The sequence below is a fragment of the Falco cherrug genome, chromosome 6, assembly GCF_023634085.1.
Source record: "Falco cherrug isolate bFalChe1 chromosome 6, bFalChe1.pri, whole genome shotgun sequence".
NCBI classification, from domain to species: Eukaryota; Metazoa; Chordata; class Aves; order Falconiformes; family Falconidae; genus Falco; species Falco cherrug.
In genome coordinates this window covers 88,285,773-88,303,929 of record NC_073702.1, presented here as the reverse complement: position 1 = coordinate 88,303,929, position 18,157 = coordinate 88,285,773, and the positions used below count along the sequence as shown (strand labels likewise).

Genomic DNA, 18,157 nt, shown 5'->3' with positions numbered 1-18,157 from the left:
GCCTCCCACTACTATACATTTTTATTCTGTGACCTTGGCAGGAAAGGTGGTAAAACAGCCACCCTTGTGAAGTACAAGGCTTTTTCAGGACCTTTGGTATTTCCTTTACAAAGAACGTTGTGCGAAGTTCCTTGGCGCTACAGCTACACGAAACCAATTAGCAAGCGGTGCTAAGGTTAGTGTCTCACCACGTAGTTAATCCAGCTACAAAAATCCCTGAGGTGTCCGTAAGTCACCAGGTTGAACAGCAGAGCGGTGAGCAGAGGGGGCTGGCATAGCACGTCGGCAGGGGGTGCAGGGTCCGTCACTTAGTTTGAGCCAAGTGAAGTTGGCGACTTAGTTTAATTTCGTCCCAGGAAAGTTGGTGACTTGGTTGAATTTCATCCCGATAAAGTAACCAGCTAATGGTCTGCGGGAGCGCCGGCCATCACAAGGGGAGCACGTAATGACGTGGGTGTATCAGCTCTTCGCGATTAATTGTATCAGATCGCTGAAAAGCAGGATATGCACAATTACGCAGTTTTGCAGCATGGCTTTCTGTATACAGTATTTTAATATAAATTAGAATTGCCTCACACAGATTAATTGAAATTCTATGTGTTGCAAATACACAAATTTTATTTACTGTTGCAGTTGGTGTGGGTGAAACACAGTATTGAACTTAAAAGTGCCTCTCAAGTTGATAAATGCCAACTTGATACTAAGCATATTAATACCCAGTTAAAATTAGCAATCAATTTACTTGACTATTGGAGGTTAGCCAGGGATGGATCTGAAGTTGTATTAGGTATATCGTACTGGTCTGAATACATCATACACTGTTGCAAAAGCATTGTGCTAATTTTAGCTTACAAAGAGGATGAAGATAAACTGCCTGCTGCTAGTTTGCCATATGCTATCCTGGTGATAATATTCAAGTAGAAAATATTCTGTGGAGAGTCTTATTGTTTCAGTAAAAGAAAAGTGGAAAAGAGTTAAGCAAATTTCTGCTCCATAGATGTCTACGAAATAATGAAATAAAACAAATCTCAAATGCTGCTAGATGAGATCTGTGAAATTTGTTTTGGGTTTATTGGCTTTCATGGGAGTCAACAATTTGTTTTAGTATATATTTGATCCAATTGTATCCATTTCTCGCATGTAAATCTTAAAATCAATCTAAATAAAAATCGATCTTCGTTCTGGTAGGCAAAAATATAGTCCGAGTTGCTCCTAACTAGTTAAGCCTCCCATCCTTCAAGTTTAGTACGGGAATGAAGTCGCTCCGCTGAGTTGATTTTTCAGGAGCTTCTCCTTTTGCTTTGTTTATTTAAAACCACAAAACACGGTCCAGCTTCCACCCAGGGAGGCTTTTGCTTCTGTAGCTTCCCCCAGCAGCATTTGCACCCGCGGCCAGGAGAGGGGTGCATGGGGTGGGGGTGCCCCGCGCCCCCCGGGCTGCAGAGGGCTGGGGGCAGCTCTGGAGGGCTGGGGGGAGCTCTGCATTAGCAAGTGGTGAAAAGCTTGACCTTCGAGTGACCCAGGTCAAGCAAACCCCCTGCCGGAGTGTCCCATTTGGACACGGATACCTGTGGGGTGAGGGAGGAGATAAAGGAAGGGGGAGGAAGATAAAGTAATCCCATTGACCTGGGAACTTCTCAGATATTACAAGCGAGGGAACAGCAGGAATAATAAAAGAGTGACAATATTTGCCTGCCCCCCCCCCCCCCCCCCCGCCTCCCCGTATCTGTGTAATGTCATTTCCAAAGGACTGGAGTAGATAATAGCAAATGTGCTTTCAAGAATCAGATCAATCTTTTGAAGTGATGGGGAAGGCTGGATGCTCTGATCTGGCGGGTGCTGGGGAGTGTAATACAACCCTGTCGTGGCAGAGAGAATTGTATAAATGGACAAAGATCCACTGATTACATCTTTTGCTAAAGTGTTAAGTAAAAGATCTGGCTATAAGAGATGGCGGGTCTACTATTGTCCCGTCTTCCAACTTGTTTTTATAGGGGTTTTCACAGGAACAAATACCAATTACCAAAATAAAAGCAAGCGGGGTGGCCGCTCCGTATCACGGTGGGACACATGCTACCGAGTCAGCGTGGGCAGGAAGCTCGGCAGGTCTGTCCCCTGCCATGGCCATTGCATCTTTATCTCTCCGGTTCATTGTTTGCCACTGAGTGCTTGAAATTCCAGTTTCCAAGTAAAAGCTTCCTGTTTCTCGCATTTACATTCAGTTTGGTAAGACATAAATTTAGCCTAGCTATCAAGGAGGGCTTTTTTTTTTTCCTCTCCTCCCCGCCCCACCCACACCCCCCCCACCCCACATCCCCCCCCCCGCCCAAGGAAGGCAAAATAGGAAGAAAACATTAATTCTGATTTGATGATAAGAGGTAGAATTTTGCATTTTCCCAGATCCTCAGTGGCAGGAAGCGTGAGGTTGTATCCTCATGATAAGGTGATGGATGGGAGCTAAATTCAGCCTTTCCATCCTGAGTAATTTTAGAAGAGGCCCTGAAGTCCAGGTCTTGTTTAGGAAGAGAGATGGGCATGTTCAGCCAGAGGTTCCTTGCCACAGCCTCGCTGCTTGTAAGTTTTGACTGTTCTGTGCAGTATCCAAAACTAACATCGTGCATATTCTTGTAGTCATCTCAATCCTCAGTTTTCCCCTGGAGAGTCTCTGTTTCTCTCCATTGACTGTGGAGGGACTCGGGGACAACCGATCGCCTTGCTCAGATGCTCAGCTTGGTGGCCTGACTCGCACGCTTAGAGCAAGGAAGGGTGAATCTGTGCTACAGCTTGTCTTGTCTTTAGGAAGGGAATGTTTGCTCCGTGTGGAGGAGCAGAATAAAGCATTTTGTACTGCTGAAGGCTGGGGGAGCGGGCTGGGCGTTGCGTGTGTGGGTGCGGCTGGTTCTCTTCAGCTCCTGAATGCACTGGCCGGAGTATCTCATGGCACTTGTTGGCTTTGCTGACCTGTGTTGGTCATCTCAAATGTTAAAAGGCTTGGCATCCGCAGGAAAAGATATATATGTGTATATGCGTATGTATATATATATATATATTTTATTAGTTATGGAAGGGCATTGCCTGTATTCTGAAATGTTAAAAAGCTTGGCATTCATAGAAAAAGATATATGTGTGTATATACGTACATATTATTATTTTTTTAAGTATTACTCATGGAGAGGCAGCGCCTCTATTCTGAAATGTTAAAAAGCTTGGCATTCATAGAAAAAGATATATGTGTGTATATACGTACATATTATTATTTTTTTAAATATTACTCATGGAGAGGCATTGCCTGTATTCTGAAATGTTAAAAAGCTTGGCATTCATAGAAAAAGATACATGTGTGTATATAAGTACATATTATTACTTTTTTAAATATTACTCATGGAGAGGCAGCGCCTCTATTCTGAAATGTTAAAAAGCTTGGCATTCATAGGAAAAGATACATGTGTGTACATACATACATACATCTATATATATATATTTAAATTATGATTTTTTTTGACATTACTGTTGGTGGGGCAGTGCCCGTGTTCCCATGCCTTGCTCCCGGGAGGCCAGGTTTGAAGCTTTCTCTGCCAGGAGGTTCCTTGCTCCATCAGTGTGTGTGGGGGATGGGTGGAAGGTTTCCTCATGACTCTGGGAGCTGGGGACTTAGAGAGAAAAACGGGGCTTGAGGGACTTGGTAGCAGCGCTTTGCTCAGCTTCCAGCTAAGGAGCATTGAGGTCTTTCATGAGATGAGAGGCTCCGTGAGTGAAGCCTGGAAATGAAACCTGCTGCTGAGTTGGTGTGGTAGGAATGGCCACGCTCAAATCAACCCAGGGCTTGGCATTGCTGTGCCCTTCAGCAGCCGGCACTGCGGCTGTGGGACTGCTCTCCACGCACCGTCCTTGTCTGCTTTGGGGTGTAAAACCCGAGTTAAACCTATTTCCACTCCAGACTAACAAGATCCACGTTTGGTCCATGTAAGCGCAGTAATACGCACTCAAAAAGGCTCATTTGTCCACTTTGGCTTGTAGTTGTACTCGCAGCAATCCCCCCTAGCAGACAAGGCAGAGGCAGAGGTTTAATAATTTTTATGTGGAATATCGAACTCTTCTTCCCATATTGAAGTCCACTTTGGATGCTGTCCTGAAAACCATCTCCAGACTGTGCACCATGACCCCACTGCGCCCCAGACACATTAAATTCGGGGCTCGCTTCCTTGGGAGGGTGTGCGTGCAGAGCCCGGGGGTGCTGGCTCTCTGGTGCCGGGGGTCTGCAGGTGCGGGGGGGGTGTGGGGGGGCAGATTACTGGCCGCGGCAGTGCAGGCTTTCATTCAGCGCCTTGTCAGTGTGCCTTATCTGGGATCATGAGGGATGGCTCTCCAGGGTAAACCCTGGGAAAGGGAGCTGAGGGAGGTGCATCCAGGGATGCGCTGCTGGAGGCTTCCTCGCAAGCTGTTCTACTTGCCCCAAAAGAGCCCTAACCTGCACAGATCCCTGCAGCACCCAGGAAGGCTGGGCTTTCCACCGTGTTTGTTGACTGCTTTGAGATCTGAACCTCCTTATTTACAGCTCATGTCATCTTTGAGCTGATGCGTACGGCACCCGCTGTCCTGAGCCTTTCCTTGCATGCTCTTGCATGAGGCTCATGTGCTACCTGGAAGGTGCAGAAAAGCCACCTGGACTGCAGAGGGGTGAGTGTGAGGGACAGCCTCCGCGTGGTCCTACAGGCAAGAGCATATTGCCCACCCCAGGTCTGTTTTCCCTTGTTCAGGTCACTGCTGAGATCATATTCATTGCAAGTACGGCGGTTGTGCCCAACTCTTTTCCGTAGAAACTGTGAAATAAAGGATAGGTGAGAATGCTTTTTAGCTGAACTTTGAATGTCACCCGGCAAATGTAGATGAAAATTTCTGTCTTTTCTCATCTGCCTCAACCACAAATTGCAGGTGAAGCTGGTCAGGCAGTTAAAATTACTGACAAAACTCAAAAGTTGCTTTGCATAGAAGACAGCGGTGTGATTAGCAATGGTTCAGAGGCTGGCATTGTTGGCGACTGTTCAGATAATTGGCAGATATTTGTGAAAGCATTTGCCAGTCTCAGGGGAATCACCAGCTTTGGCATCGGTGATTATAGCTCCAGCATTGCAATGGGAAAGGGTGCGGGTCTGGAGGCTTCCTTTTCTGCCTGAGAAGCCTCGGTGACCCAGTCCTAAGGCAGAGACGTTTGCCTCCAGGTTCTAAGTGGTCAACCATACCGCAAAAACGGATGAAGCAAGCCATTCACAAACAGTTGGAAAACTGCATTTCCATTCTGCTCAGCATGCAAGGAATCTATCAGAAGGGACTCATTCAGAGTGATGGTGAGAACTGGAAGTAGTATTTACTAGGATTTATTTGGCTGTTGCAGGATAATTTGCATACATGTTTGCAAGTATTTCCTTTTCTTTTTATGCATGTCAGAGCGTGTGCCTATGTATATATTTTATAAAACTATCCTGATCTTCATCAAAGTAGTCTGCTAATGCTTTGCCTGCCTTTATCAAGGTGCAGCATGAAAGGACCACTCTGATTCATAATTTTAAGGGATGTTATTCTGACCTCAAAAATTGATACTTCCTTAGCCAATGCTAGAAAGCCCTTTCTGTGGTTTCAGTCCCCATTTCTGCAGCAATTAAGAATCAGGTGGCATCAGAATAACAACCGATTTTAATAGCCACTTCAGCCACCTCCGTCACGGGGAGGAAGCGTGCAGGGCTTCTGCAGAGCCTCGGAGCTCTGCGGTATGACCTCAAGTGACCAGATGCAAAAACCAGTGCAACTCTTGAACAGAAAGGTCTGCATCATCCAAACTGTGCTGGCTCTTGTCCAAGAACACACTGTTTACCTGTTCCTCCCAAATTGGTCGGTTTTCTGCAAGGCTGAGATGTGATTTTCTTTTTTTTTTTTTTTCTTTCTTAACTCAGTGCAACTTGGCTGATTTTAGTGGAGCTGCTCTTCACTTGCATGTAGAAGTATGGTGGTGAGGATTGTGTTTTGGTGATCAAAGCTGAACAGAGCCACCATGGACCTATATATATTGCCCCTCTTTTTGTGTCTGAAGATATTTGTATATTCATCTGCAAATATGCAAGCTGAGCGCTCCAATCAAAAGCAACAGATCTTCCCAGTTAACTCCAAAATGCCTCTTGCTGAAGGCAATCAATGTCTGAACACATGTTGCCATGAGAATGAAGCAGCCAAGTTTCTGTCTGGCCCTCGAGATGTGTACCCAGATCTTAATGAAGGGTGAGGTTTTCCTTATCCTAATAAACAGATTTTGTCTGGGAAGGTGAGAGGCAGAAAGGGAGAATGTATTTGCCCAATCCCAAATAAAAGGCTATTTATGCCTAATAGATTGGCAGAATTACTCCAGAGTAATTCATCTACCGGAAAATATGATCCTTGTGTCACTGCCAAGGTCAGAGAGACCTATGATGATCTGCAGAGTAAGTTCAGGTCACCCAAGTTAAATCTGCCTGGGGCTGACTTAGCTTACACACCACATTTTTTCCGAGATTAATAAAAGCAAACATCTTCTACAGAGGGAGGCAGGGCTAAGAGTGTGGTCAGCTCGGTCCTTTGAGCCAAGGGCTCCTGGGTTTCCCTTCTCCTTTCCAGGTTGCTCCTTCCATTTCCTTCCCATTCTTCTTCTCTTTTTCTCAGTATTTACAGGATGCTCAGAAAAGTCAGTATTTTCCTTTGCAAGGCAACCAGTGCCTCTAGAAACCCCTTCTTGCGAAGCGCATGCAGAGTAAGGGTGCGGGGACATGGCTGGTGGGCACCCAGGAGCAGCGCTGCCTGGCTCCGCGTGCATGGTGTGTCCTCACAGCTGGGAAGCACACCTTGGAAGCTGGGACAAGAAAGGTGGGGTACACAGGAGAAATACGTTCCAGGGTAACCTCAGCTGCGGGGGTGCCGTCTGGACAACAGGATTTTTGGCAGCACCTTTTTGAAGGTGACGGTGGTGACTTTGTAGGCGCTGCCAGGCTGCCCCAGGAGGAGACCGGTGGGTGGTGAGCTGGGCAGGTGGGAGCCTTCCTCCAGCACCGGTGGGTGGAAGGGGCAGGGCAAGGTCCTCAGCTCTTGCGACAAGGATGAGGTTGCTTCAGCAGAAAAGCAAGATTGTTCTTCCGTGTAGTCTGTACCTGCCGTGGGGAAGCTGATGCCTGTGGTTTTTAGCCTGCCAGAACCTGAGGTTTTCTTTAACTTCCTTGGTTACTCATTTGTGTCATTTAAAGTACATCAAATCACTAAAAGCAGGCGGTTTTTGCTTTCTATCCATTTTTACTACTGTTGCTATTAGAGATAATGACAAATGCCGTGAATTGAAGAAGAAACACCAGAAATCTGTTTGGCTTGCTTTTAGAAGGATGTTTGCATTTTGTTTATTTATTTTTTTTTTAAGACGCTGGATGGCTTTTTGCTATGACCCAGCTTTGCTCTGAAATTTTGGTGGGATTTTGGTAAAACACTCTTATTGCGAAGGAATGGAGCCAAAGACAGATCAGCTGAAAATGGCTATGTTACCTCCTTCCCATCCTTTATCCCTCTTGCAGTTGGGACTTTGGTGCCACTAGGTGTAGTGACATAAGTAGTACTCACATTCTGGAGTGCACCAGAAGTTTTTCCCTTTTGTCCCATCAGTTTGCCTGTTCGAGGTAATCCTCCATAGCGGATGTCTAGGAATATGTAGTGGTGGAAGATGAAAGAGGTAAAAATGAGGCAAGCGTGCAAGTATAGGTGATATTCAGGGGAAGTTTTCAAGTGTTTTTAGTCTGACTTTGCTTTTCGCCTTCATTTCATGTTTTGGACTTTCTGACATCTGTCTGTTCCTGGTTGATTTGCATTTGGGTTTGTTGTTTGTTTGTATTAATTCAGGGAAAATCCCCACACCCTAGCCTGTAGCTGCATGGTAAAACAAACAGCAAAACACAGCAGCTGTGAGAGAAAGTCGTAGGAAACCAAAACCATCGCAGTGACACGAGTACGTTCAGCTGGAGCCGAAGGGGGCTCCAGTGATAACTTGGTAGGGCTGAAGCACCTGAAAGGACTGTGGGTGCCTGTGTGCCCCGCAGGGGACCACAAAAGGCGCTCAGCTTCGGTGCTGAGCCTTGTGGCTGGTGCCATGAGGTGAGCCTGGTGCCACCCGTGAGGAGCGGGGTCAAGACCACCTGCCCATCACCGTTATTTCTCCCAAGGGCTGTCCAAGCCCTCCCGACTTCCCAGGCTGTGCCGCGAGGGCTGGATTCACACTGCCTGGGTGTGAGGGGGCTGTACCCACACCTGCCCCTTCCCGGGGGTGCCATCCCACCTCCCCGCACCCCGTGTGAGCTTGGCTGTGTCAAATCTACTCCTTTTGGCTTCTGCACCTTCTTCCTGAGGAGCGGCATTCTGCTGCTGTCACGGGCCCTCAGGAGCAACCGGCTTTTGCTGGAAGGATGAGAGAGGTGGGTTTAGGGCACGAGGCAGCGAGGAGCAGTGGGGACAGCACAAGAAAACCATCAGTAATTCTGCCTGCGCCCTTCCCTTAAAAGGCCTGACAGATGGTTGTGTATTTTGTAATTAAGGTGTTTTTTCCTGAGCTAATTACGAGTGTGGTAACGTAAGGTTTTATCTTTGTGGGGTAAACTAGGCTTCCGAGCATCCCAGGCAGCGCTAGGGCAGCGTGAGGGCAGGGGATTCACGGTGTGGTCCAAATGCCGTCCTGATTGCAAATATTTTAACATTAATTTAGAAAAGAGCAGTGTAAGTGGTTTGGTTCCAACTCCTGCCCTGTTCACCTGGAGCCCAGGTACTGGGAGGTTCCCAGGGTGCTGTGACTCTGTCCCACACCGCCCAGTAGTTTGGGCCATTGCACAGGGAGCTGGTTTGCATTGGACCTCAAAGGCATCTTGTGGAAACAGTTCTTCTAGGTGGACGTGGGCAACTCTCTTCTGCGCCCTCCTCTCCCTGTGGTGAGATACAGGGATATGGGGAAGCCAGCTGCCTCAGGGAGGGGTTTTGGATTCACTCTCCACAACAAGCCAAAAATGTCTCTTCCTCTTGTTTTAGGTATAAAGAAATAATGAATTTTGTTCCTTAAGTTCGAAGCCAGGTGCCTTTTCACTAACTGCCCACTCCAGAGGGTTCCATGGCTGGAGCAGCGGCTGCAGCCTGTGGGTCTTTGTAAGGTGCTGTGAGATGATGGGTGCTTTCTGAAGCATTGGCAATGGAAGCTGAGATGTTGTCACTATCAAAAGAAGAAAGGTAGATGAGATGGGGGCATTTTATTCTCATCCCTTTTAATTCTGCCTTTTGCGGTTGCAAATTGACCATGGTATGTGGGGAAACAGTGTGTGGTGCCACCATGGCAAGCAAAGTGAGGTTTAATGTTCGTTTTCTTTCAGTCATGTCTTGGGTTTCATTGTCAGATGTTGCTGATGGACTAGGGACAGGGAAAAGAATAATTTATTGGGTTTGATGCTACTTCAAAATGAGTGACAGGAGTAGAAGAACATTGCGCATCAGCAGGATCATTTTCGCTTGACACAAACCACATAGGCACTTCCAACTGGAAATACCTCAGGTGGGCTCGGTGGGTCATGAATCCTGACTTGCCTGACTAGACTAATTCTCTTGTGTTCATTATGACTCCTGTGACATGAGGGGTCCAGCCCTGCAAAAGAGGATTTGGGACAAACAACATCTGAACTACATAGTTCCTGCAGGGCATGCTGCAGCTTGGGCCAGCATTTGTTGCTCTTGAATTGGCCCAAAATGAAATGCTGTAGTTTGGTTCAGCAATCCCCTTTGGTATGTCTTACCCAGCAATTAATTTTTTTAAAAACTGTTTTCCAATAGAAGAACCTAGGTTTGAATGGTTTGGACACTGTCAAGGTCTGGCATGTATTTTCTGTTGTAAAACATGAAATCTACAGCATCATTGCTTCTGAAGCAGGCTTGCAGGCAGGACCAGGGCAATTTAGCTGTGTTTAGGGAAGGAAGCCTACCTAAATGCTCCACTGTAATAAACTGTTTCTACAGATAATGCGTCCCTTAGTTTATACGTAATATGCTTCTGATCTTTGCATTGAGCCTCTTACAGCTGCTTGTGCTCAGTCCAAGAGTCAAGTGTTTTAGGAGCTGGATAAACACAAAGATAGAGCCAGTTGTTAAGGAGCTATAGAGATTTACAGAGGTTGACCTCATGGCCATTTGGGGTATTAGTTGGGCATATTTCCCCCACGGCAGAGCAGTCCGGTGCTCCTCCTCTGCTGCTTCTGCTCCTGCTTTGCAAGGGAGTAAGTCCACCTGGATCCAGTGGTGGATTTACCTGTGTCTCAGCCACGTGCAGTTGACTTTTCATGGAGAAGGCAACTGGTGTGACCTTTTGCTGGGAGGGCCAGCTGTCCTGCTGAGGTGGGAGAGAACAGGTCTCAAAAGATGACCTATATTTGAATAAAATGAGAGAATTACCAACAGCTTTCCCCAAGAAGAGGAAGGCTTTTAGGTTGGGGAAAGAACCATTTAAGCTTTTTACCATTTTCGGTTAAAGCAGGATGTTTTTCTGTTTAACCAGATACTTTTCTGCAGGGTATTTGCTTCCAAGTGCTCAAAGTAAACTTCTGTTGCTGGCAGCAGAAAGTTGTTTGCTTCCCATACAATGAATTGCTTTCTTTTTAGTATTTCATTCGGCACAGAGATGCATGGCTCCAGAAATATCGCACAACTTAGGCGTAATAGCGGAGTTTTCTGAACCCCTTTAAGAAGTTATGCAGGAGAAGAGCTTTCCTTCATTTCAGCTGTAAAAAGCTGCCGAACAAATGAAAATGAGTAAAATCTGGAGGTTTTTCCCCCCTGTTCATCAATGCTGGTTTTACTCCTTGCGTAGACAGCTAATTTGCTCGTTGCTTGCCTGGAGGGAATTCAAGACAGAAAGGAGGATCAGGTTACTAGGAAAAGGTGCTCCTGTCTCTAAAGAACAAAGTACAATGATTCAAGAAAAAAAACTTTGAAAATTTGTCAAATGCCAGAGTGTAATTTATACTTATCCAGGTTACTCCATCTATGAATATTTGTGTAGGATGTTTTTGCAACTCTTTTCTTTAGTGTCTCGTAAATATGGATACTATCTGTGACTGACAACCTCCTGCTGTTTATGTCATGGTCTGAATCCTTGCATGAAACGTGCACCGCATCTCCTTAAGAGATGCGTGCAAACCCAAACACACAGTATTTGTTCTTTGCTAATGCTCATTTTCAACCTTGTTGTTCCTCATTAACTTTTTATTAAGAATATTTGAGAAGGCTTTTCCTTAAGGAGTAAGGGAAAAAACCAAACCGGTTCCTCATCAACACCAGGTTTCAAATTCACAAGTAGACCTGCATCATCATTTTAAATCATTTTTGGGGCTGTTCTGTAGGCCATTCAATGTGCTGAGATGATTGCCATTGACCTCAGGAATTCCTGGAGTGATGCTTCCATCACAGCTGACTAATCATGGATCCAAACCAACAGAAAATGTTCATCGGGATAAAGGAATCGCACAGTTCCTTTAAGCTTTCTGAAGTACCTTCTGCTGGTAGCCCCATCCTCAGCTCATGTGCCTTGCTTGGGCATGGGCAGGTGGAGGTCAGTCACAGTGGGTTAATGTTACAGATGCTATATGGAATCATAGAATCGTTTAGGTTGGAAAAGACCTTCTAGATCATCAAGTTTAACCTTTAGCCCAGCACTGCCAAGGCCACCACTAAGCCATGTTCCTAAGCACCGCATATACATGTTTTTTAAACACCCCCGGGGATGGTGACTCCACCACCTCCCTGGGCAGCCTGTTCCAATGCTTGACCACCCTTTCAGTGAAGAAGCTTTTCCTAATATCCAGCCTAAACCTCCCTGGGTGCAACTTGAGGCCGTTTCATCTTGTCCTGCTGCTGGTTATCTGGGAGAAGAGCCTGACCCCCCTGCCTACGGGGCAATAAGGTGCCCCCTGAGCCTCCTCTTCTTTGGGCTGATCATCCCCAGTGCCCTTAGCCGCTCCTCATATACGTGCATGTGTGTGTTTAAATTTTAAAATAATGTATTTTGGGGAAATCTTCTAAACTCACAGACCCTTTCATGTCAAAACTTGTAGTTCTCCTCAGCAAATATGTACAGCTTGGTTTACTAGCTGGGCATACGTCCCCAGAGCATGCCAGTGCCTTCCTTGCTGTAAGAAGCAATGATCATTTCTGAGCAGTGAACTTGTCCTCCAGTACTCCTGGACACAAATATTAACCACCCTGACTCATGTCAGCCATTTGGGTGTGACTTCTGCTTACCGCATTCCTTTGCCAAGTTGAAGCGGGTTGTGTCAGAAACAAATAAAAACTAATAACGCCCCCTCAAACCTCCGTATTCTTCTTCGATTGCCCAAGTCCGTTCGGTGCTGGTGGTCTGGAATGACCTGGGAGCAGTAGGTTGTGGCAGATTCCTTCTCTCTTGCTCTTGTTTTACAGAAAAAACTTGTCGCATCCTTGGACCTGCTTTTTGAGAGTTCATAATTTTGTACCTTTTAGGAGAACTCTCTTCCACACATAGGTCTGGTTTGCTCTGGTAGAAGTCAGCGGGGTGGTGGGGTGGGTATCCAGCAAACTGGGGACGTGTTTGGTAAGGGGTGACGTAGGTGAAGGTGCAGAAATTATAGTGGTTACTCTAAAGCAGCACAGAGTGCTGAAGAAAGGTTGAGGAAAGTAATTTTTCTGCTTAAAATCTCTCTACAGCATTATGTTGCTGGACGTTGTTAATGAGCCCTGCTCTCCAGTTACCTGGGTAGGTTACTAAAGAGATTTGAGTTCTTGCCGGAGTTAAAAGGGAAAGGAGCCAACAGAGCTGTGGATGGGCAGTGAACAGTTAAATATTTGGCTTAGATAATGTAGGATATCTCATGCTAGCAGAAGAAGGAATTTGAGGCACTTGTGTCTAAATGCTTTTAAAAAAAATTCTGATAAAGTAAAAAAAATCACACTATTGAAAAGCTCATGAACTTTGGGGCATCATGTTAGGTGTTGCAGTTCATAGCACCAAAACTATTACAAATCTAGTGCAAAAATCAATAATTTTTGTCCAAACATGGCACATATTTAAATTATATTAGTTTATTAAATACAAAAAGTTAAGTGCAAACCATAACGTTCTTCTAGGAGGCAGAAGCTGCTCTGAACAGGAGGGATTTGGAAAAATACAATGAATTTCAACATGGGGAGCTTTTAGAGGATACTGGTTTAGTCAGTCCACTTAAAAGTTGCTCCAGCTCTTTTCAAGGGCTTCTGGATGTCTGTCTTCCGTGTTTTCTTCCATCAACTCCAGTGGATTTAGATGGTTTTCTAGAAGTGGATTGCCAAAGCTGGAAGGGGGTGCTCATCGCATGATTTGGTGGACCTCAACAGAGCTGGTGCTGCCCTCTTACCCCCTCCCAGAAAACTGAAGAGTGGACCCCCAAAACCTCTCTCAAGTCTTGTGACAGGTGTGGGAAGCAGGCTTTTGGAGAATAGTATGTTTCTCTTTGATATAAACAATACTTGTGCTCCAAATACAGATTTGATCTTTAGGACACGTGGTGAGGAATAACCTGTTGCCTCTGGTGAAGTTACTTGTAGTAAAGCTGTATTAGGCACTTTGCTATTGAGAGTTCTAGCTGCTTAAAATCATTCGAGGATGTTTGTCTAAAAGGCTACGTGCAAAGGTGTGGATTTTGTAGTTGAGTTTTTTAGGACACCTGAATTTCCAGCCTTTCTGAAACGTCCCTGACTTGGGATTGGGGCTGTCGATATTGCACCTGGGAAGTGTTTATGGCCGAGGTCTGAGGGTGGGTTTGGGAGCTGGAGCTGCCCAGCTGCGCCACGTGGGGTGATGATGTTTGATGTGGATTTGGCGTGGGAGGGAGGGAGGAGGCTTCGAACCGCCAGCTGACGGCAGCCGCTGGGGGCCAGCGCCTGTGCCAGGGCGCTCTCCAGATTCACCTGCTCTGCCAACAGAAGGTTCCTAAGAGCTCACCCGGGACCAAGAGAGCATCACCCACTCGAGGAGCCGCTGTAAACTCGGTCGCCCTTTGCTGCTTCCGCCTCTGAGTTTCTGAGGGAGCGGGAGGGGAAGGGAAGCCGTAGGGGGCGACGGCAGCGGAGAGGGGGATGCAGCGAGCGAAGCCCCCGCTGGCACGGCCGGCCTGCCCCATTCAGCAGGGCTGAATACGATAAATGCCGCTTTATCCTTGCTTGAAAGGAACAAGATAGCACAGCCTAAATGCCTGGGTGTGCTTAAATAGGCAACTCTGGGACACCGGAGTGGAGGGCGTTTGAAATCGGAGCTCCCCGACAGCCGGGGAGCTGCCACAGGTCACCTGCCGCGCTCCATGGGGACCGGCCCAGGTCTGGCAAGAAATCGTCCACGGACGAATTGTAGTACAAATTCCTTTCTTTGTTGGTTGGCCTCTTTCACTAGACCATGGCCTATAAAAAATTGTGTAAAAACAATTCTTAAATATTATTTGAAAGGGCAAACGGCCATGCTGAAAGGTTTGACAGTTTGACATATAGCGCCTGGTTTGCTGGCTGGGGAGCGGGCGCGCGGAGCCCGGGCTCTCCTCCTGCTCCTCACAGGCGCTGGCGAGTTCTTTTAAATAGCGTCTAGTTGCTGTGCAGAGTTGCTGCGCTCCCAGCAATTTGACAGGCAACGAGTCTGCTTCAGTGATCTTAAATCCTTTTAGACTAATTTGCGAGTGAGCAGAAAAACAGCTAGCACCTTCGGATCCAGTGCTCGAAACCAGAGAATCAGGTATTGCCAATTAAAGTGCCATTTCCAACCATCATATCAAGAGAGATTACTTGCAGGCCCTCTGATAATGTCACGCCGTGCCTAAAGAGAAAGCGAGCCAGAGTTTCTCCACGGACAAAGGATCTGCATGGACCAAACTCATCAGCGACGGCGGCGGGCGCGTGATGCGGATGGCGCATACATCTGTGCATATGCGCGGCGTAAATGGGAGCGCTGCGCCTCCTCTGCCCCCCGAATAGCCACGGGCCATTCTGCAGAGCCTGTGGCCCCTCAGTCACTGGCCTACTAGTTAATTGCCACACGGACTTCGTGACACATGGGCAGATAATATGACATTTTCGGTTTCTGTCACTAGCAAACGCCACGGCGTTGCTTGCACTAGTTGCTAAGAAGCTGTCAGAAACCATTAGCAGCTGGCTGAAGTTGCCCTATGGCATTTCCTCATGGCATCAGCAAAACAAGCATAAATCACCCAGCGGAGCCTCCCGCTATACTAATGAGGCTGTAAGCTTGTTTATGGACTAGCATCATTTCTATGATTATTTCCACCTTTTCAGTTCGCCTTCATTTGGCGGCAGAAGTCAACTTCGGGAACGGAGTCGCCGCTGACATTTTACAAATGCAGTTCATAGCTGCTACCGTGTGGCTGGTCAGTGGTGCTTCAACTTTGTGTAGTGATCTTTAAAAAGACGAAAAGGCCGGGGGGGGGGGGGGGGGGGGGGGCGGGGAAAGGTGTGTGGGGGGGGGTGTGTGTGTGGGATCTCTGGGGACCTCACAGAGGTGAGTGTATCGAGTTGCAAAGTAGATGGAAATACTAAAATCCACAATTGACCATTTAGAATTCTCTCTGTGGTTTCGGTCTATACGGGATCAATTTTCCATTTAAAAAAAAGTGGAAGAGGTTAAACAATTTATGAAAGTCTCCCGAAGCATTTGCTCTTAGGATAGCCGAGTGCTTTCTTATCCTTTCCCTGCCTTTCACTTTCTCTAACTGGTGTCGGACGGGGCCAGGGTTTATTGTTTTAGGCTTTTCTGAACATGCACCAGTATTTACACTGGATTGAAAGCATTTGCTTCCAATGAAAATCTTGTCTTAGATTACAGCCCAGCAGTGTAATTTCCCTCCCAGATGGGAGTAAAGTAGCAGTATTTGCCTAAAAACAGTAGGAAGAACAAACTGTGCATTAAGCCAAGGCTGTTTTTGGCTTGAGCTAATGATGTAACAGAAACCTTTTATTTGGGATAGGTCACCGCCAGGGATTGAAGGAGGTGATCTGGCTCGCGCTTGAAAGGTTTCTCCATTGTATCTACATAAGTCTTCACTTAAAAAATCCTGTTCCTAATGCTTCTGCTTTCATACAGCAGAAATAAACAGGAAAGGTTCTGGGGAGTGTTATAGGTGGAATGCAGAAAGCTTTTCCTCCCCTAATGGAGGATATAATTCAGGTGCCCCGGAGGCATGCTTTCAGGAATTCTCTTGCCCGAGGTAATGGGAAGCTAAAGCTGCTTGAAGGCCTTGATTATCTATTGATGCACAAAGCTGGAAAAAAAGTCATCTCCCTTGGATTATAGTAGATATTTCCATAAATTATCAATGAGTCCTCCTCCCGTCAGGCATGAGGCGATGCCTGCTAAATTAATCTGAAGGGGGTTTGAAATGAGGAGAGAGTGTATTTTTAAAAAAGCCGGGGGTGGGGTGGGGGGGTGCGGGGGTGGCGAGGGGGGGGGGGTGCGGGGGTGGCGAGGGTGGGTGGACGGTTGCAGGGAGGTGGTGAAAGGCAGTGTCATTAGGTTAGAAGCTTTTCATTTTTAATCAATGAATGCGTAATACTTTTCTTTTCCTTGTTTGCCTCTCACAGACAGAAAGTGGATTAGCCCATGGAATTTTAAATGTTGTTGAGTTGTTTCCTTTGCTCATGTTTCTTTTATGAATTATTATTTTATATGGTGAATTGCTTCTCTGTATAAAAGCCCTTTTTTTACATACTGGGCTTTCAAAGAATTTGTCAGATATCTGATTTCTTCAGAAAAATCTTGTTTCTGTAACTACCCAAGGTTACCATTTCGCTAAAGACACAGGCCAAGTCATAAGGACAATTATAAATTTGCCACAGTCAGTAAGGTGCTAAAAATATAACACTAATAATAACTTTTTTTTTTTTTTGGTACTGAAAGCTGTTTAACAAATCATAATTTTGACAGTCTACATCCCCCCCTCCTTTTTTTTTTTTTTTTGTTTGTTTTGTTTATTTTTATTCCTAACAGATAATTTTGACTCAGCCCAATTCAGATGACTTTCTTGATGGTTCTTGCCCAGGGGTGTAAAAAAACACTTGCCTAATAACATCACAGCTCCACCCTGCTACCAATACAGTGTCCTTGGAAGCCAGGCTATACCGTTCAATCCACATGCAGAGAATGCAAAGACTGGTTTGCTCTGTGGACTTGTTTATAAACTGCTTTCTGGGTTTGAAACAAAACCTGCATGCACACTGGCCAGGCACTGCAAGTTTTGTTTCCCTTTGACCACTAGCCCATCAGCCCAGAGCCAGGCTGGCCGCTCTGTGGCTGCATCCTCCTCTAGAAATGTTGCTAACGTGATGAGAACTGTCTGAGACCTTGTCTGCATTAAGGAAATTCATTCTGGATCAGTTGCTGTTTAACGGGAGCAGACATCTATTACGGATATGGCACAGCAGCACAATGCAGGGTGTTAATTCCTATGGTGTATGTCAAATCGGTACCTACTTATCCCGCTATGAATTTCTTTTCGCTGGGGCTGGGAAGAGGGGAGGCCAGTTAACTGTCCACCTCCCATCAAAAAGTCAGGGGAAGCCAAACCTCTACAAAAGGCTTAACATAAGAGATGCCCCAGTCTTCTGATTATTTCTGAATTTGGGGAGAGAATATGATGTTGCAAGAGAGGTGCATCCACCCTGCTTTTTGCATCCCGGAGTGGGATGGGGCACCTGGTTCACACGCATCATGGAGATGGGACACCATCGATACTTTCCTAATTGCCATCTCAGACAAAGCAGCTGATTGGGATGAATTTTTGGGAAGTGACCTAGTGTGAAGAAAAGCCACCGTTGCCAACTTTGCGAGCTGGATGCTTGCAAGATTTTATTTATTTATGTTTTAATTTTTTTGTCTTACGCACTTTTTGGTTTGGGTTATGGTGGCAGAAATGGCCGCAGTGTCCTTCAGGATAAACCAGAATGGGGCCAACACAGTCCTGAGACCTTCCCTCTCCCCATGTCTCTTCCCCCCGTCCCCTCAACCCCTGGTGAATTACGGTGCTAAAGAATTTATACCTCATTTAAATATTCATGCAGTTTATAC

General features: G+C 46.2%; 1 protein-coding gene across 5 annotated transcripts in view; it reads left to right on the top strand.

Moving 5' to 3' along the window:
* MEIS1 (Meis homeobox 1) overlaps positions 1-18,157 on the top strand; it is a 110,654-nt gene that overhangs the window by 40,047 nt on the left and 52,450 nt on the right. The gene's annotated exons all lie outside the window — the stretch shown is intronic.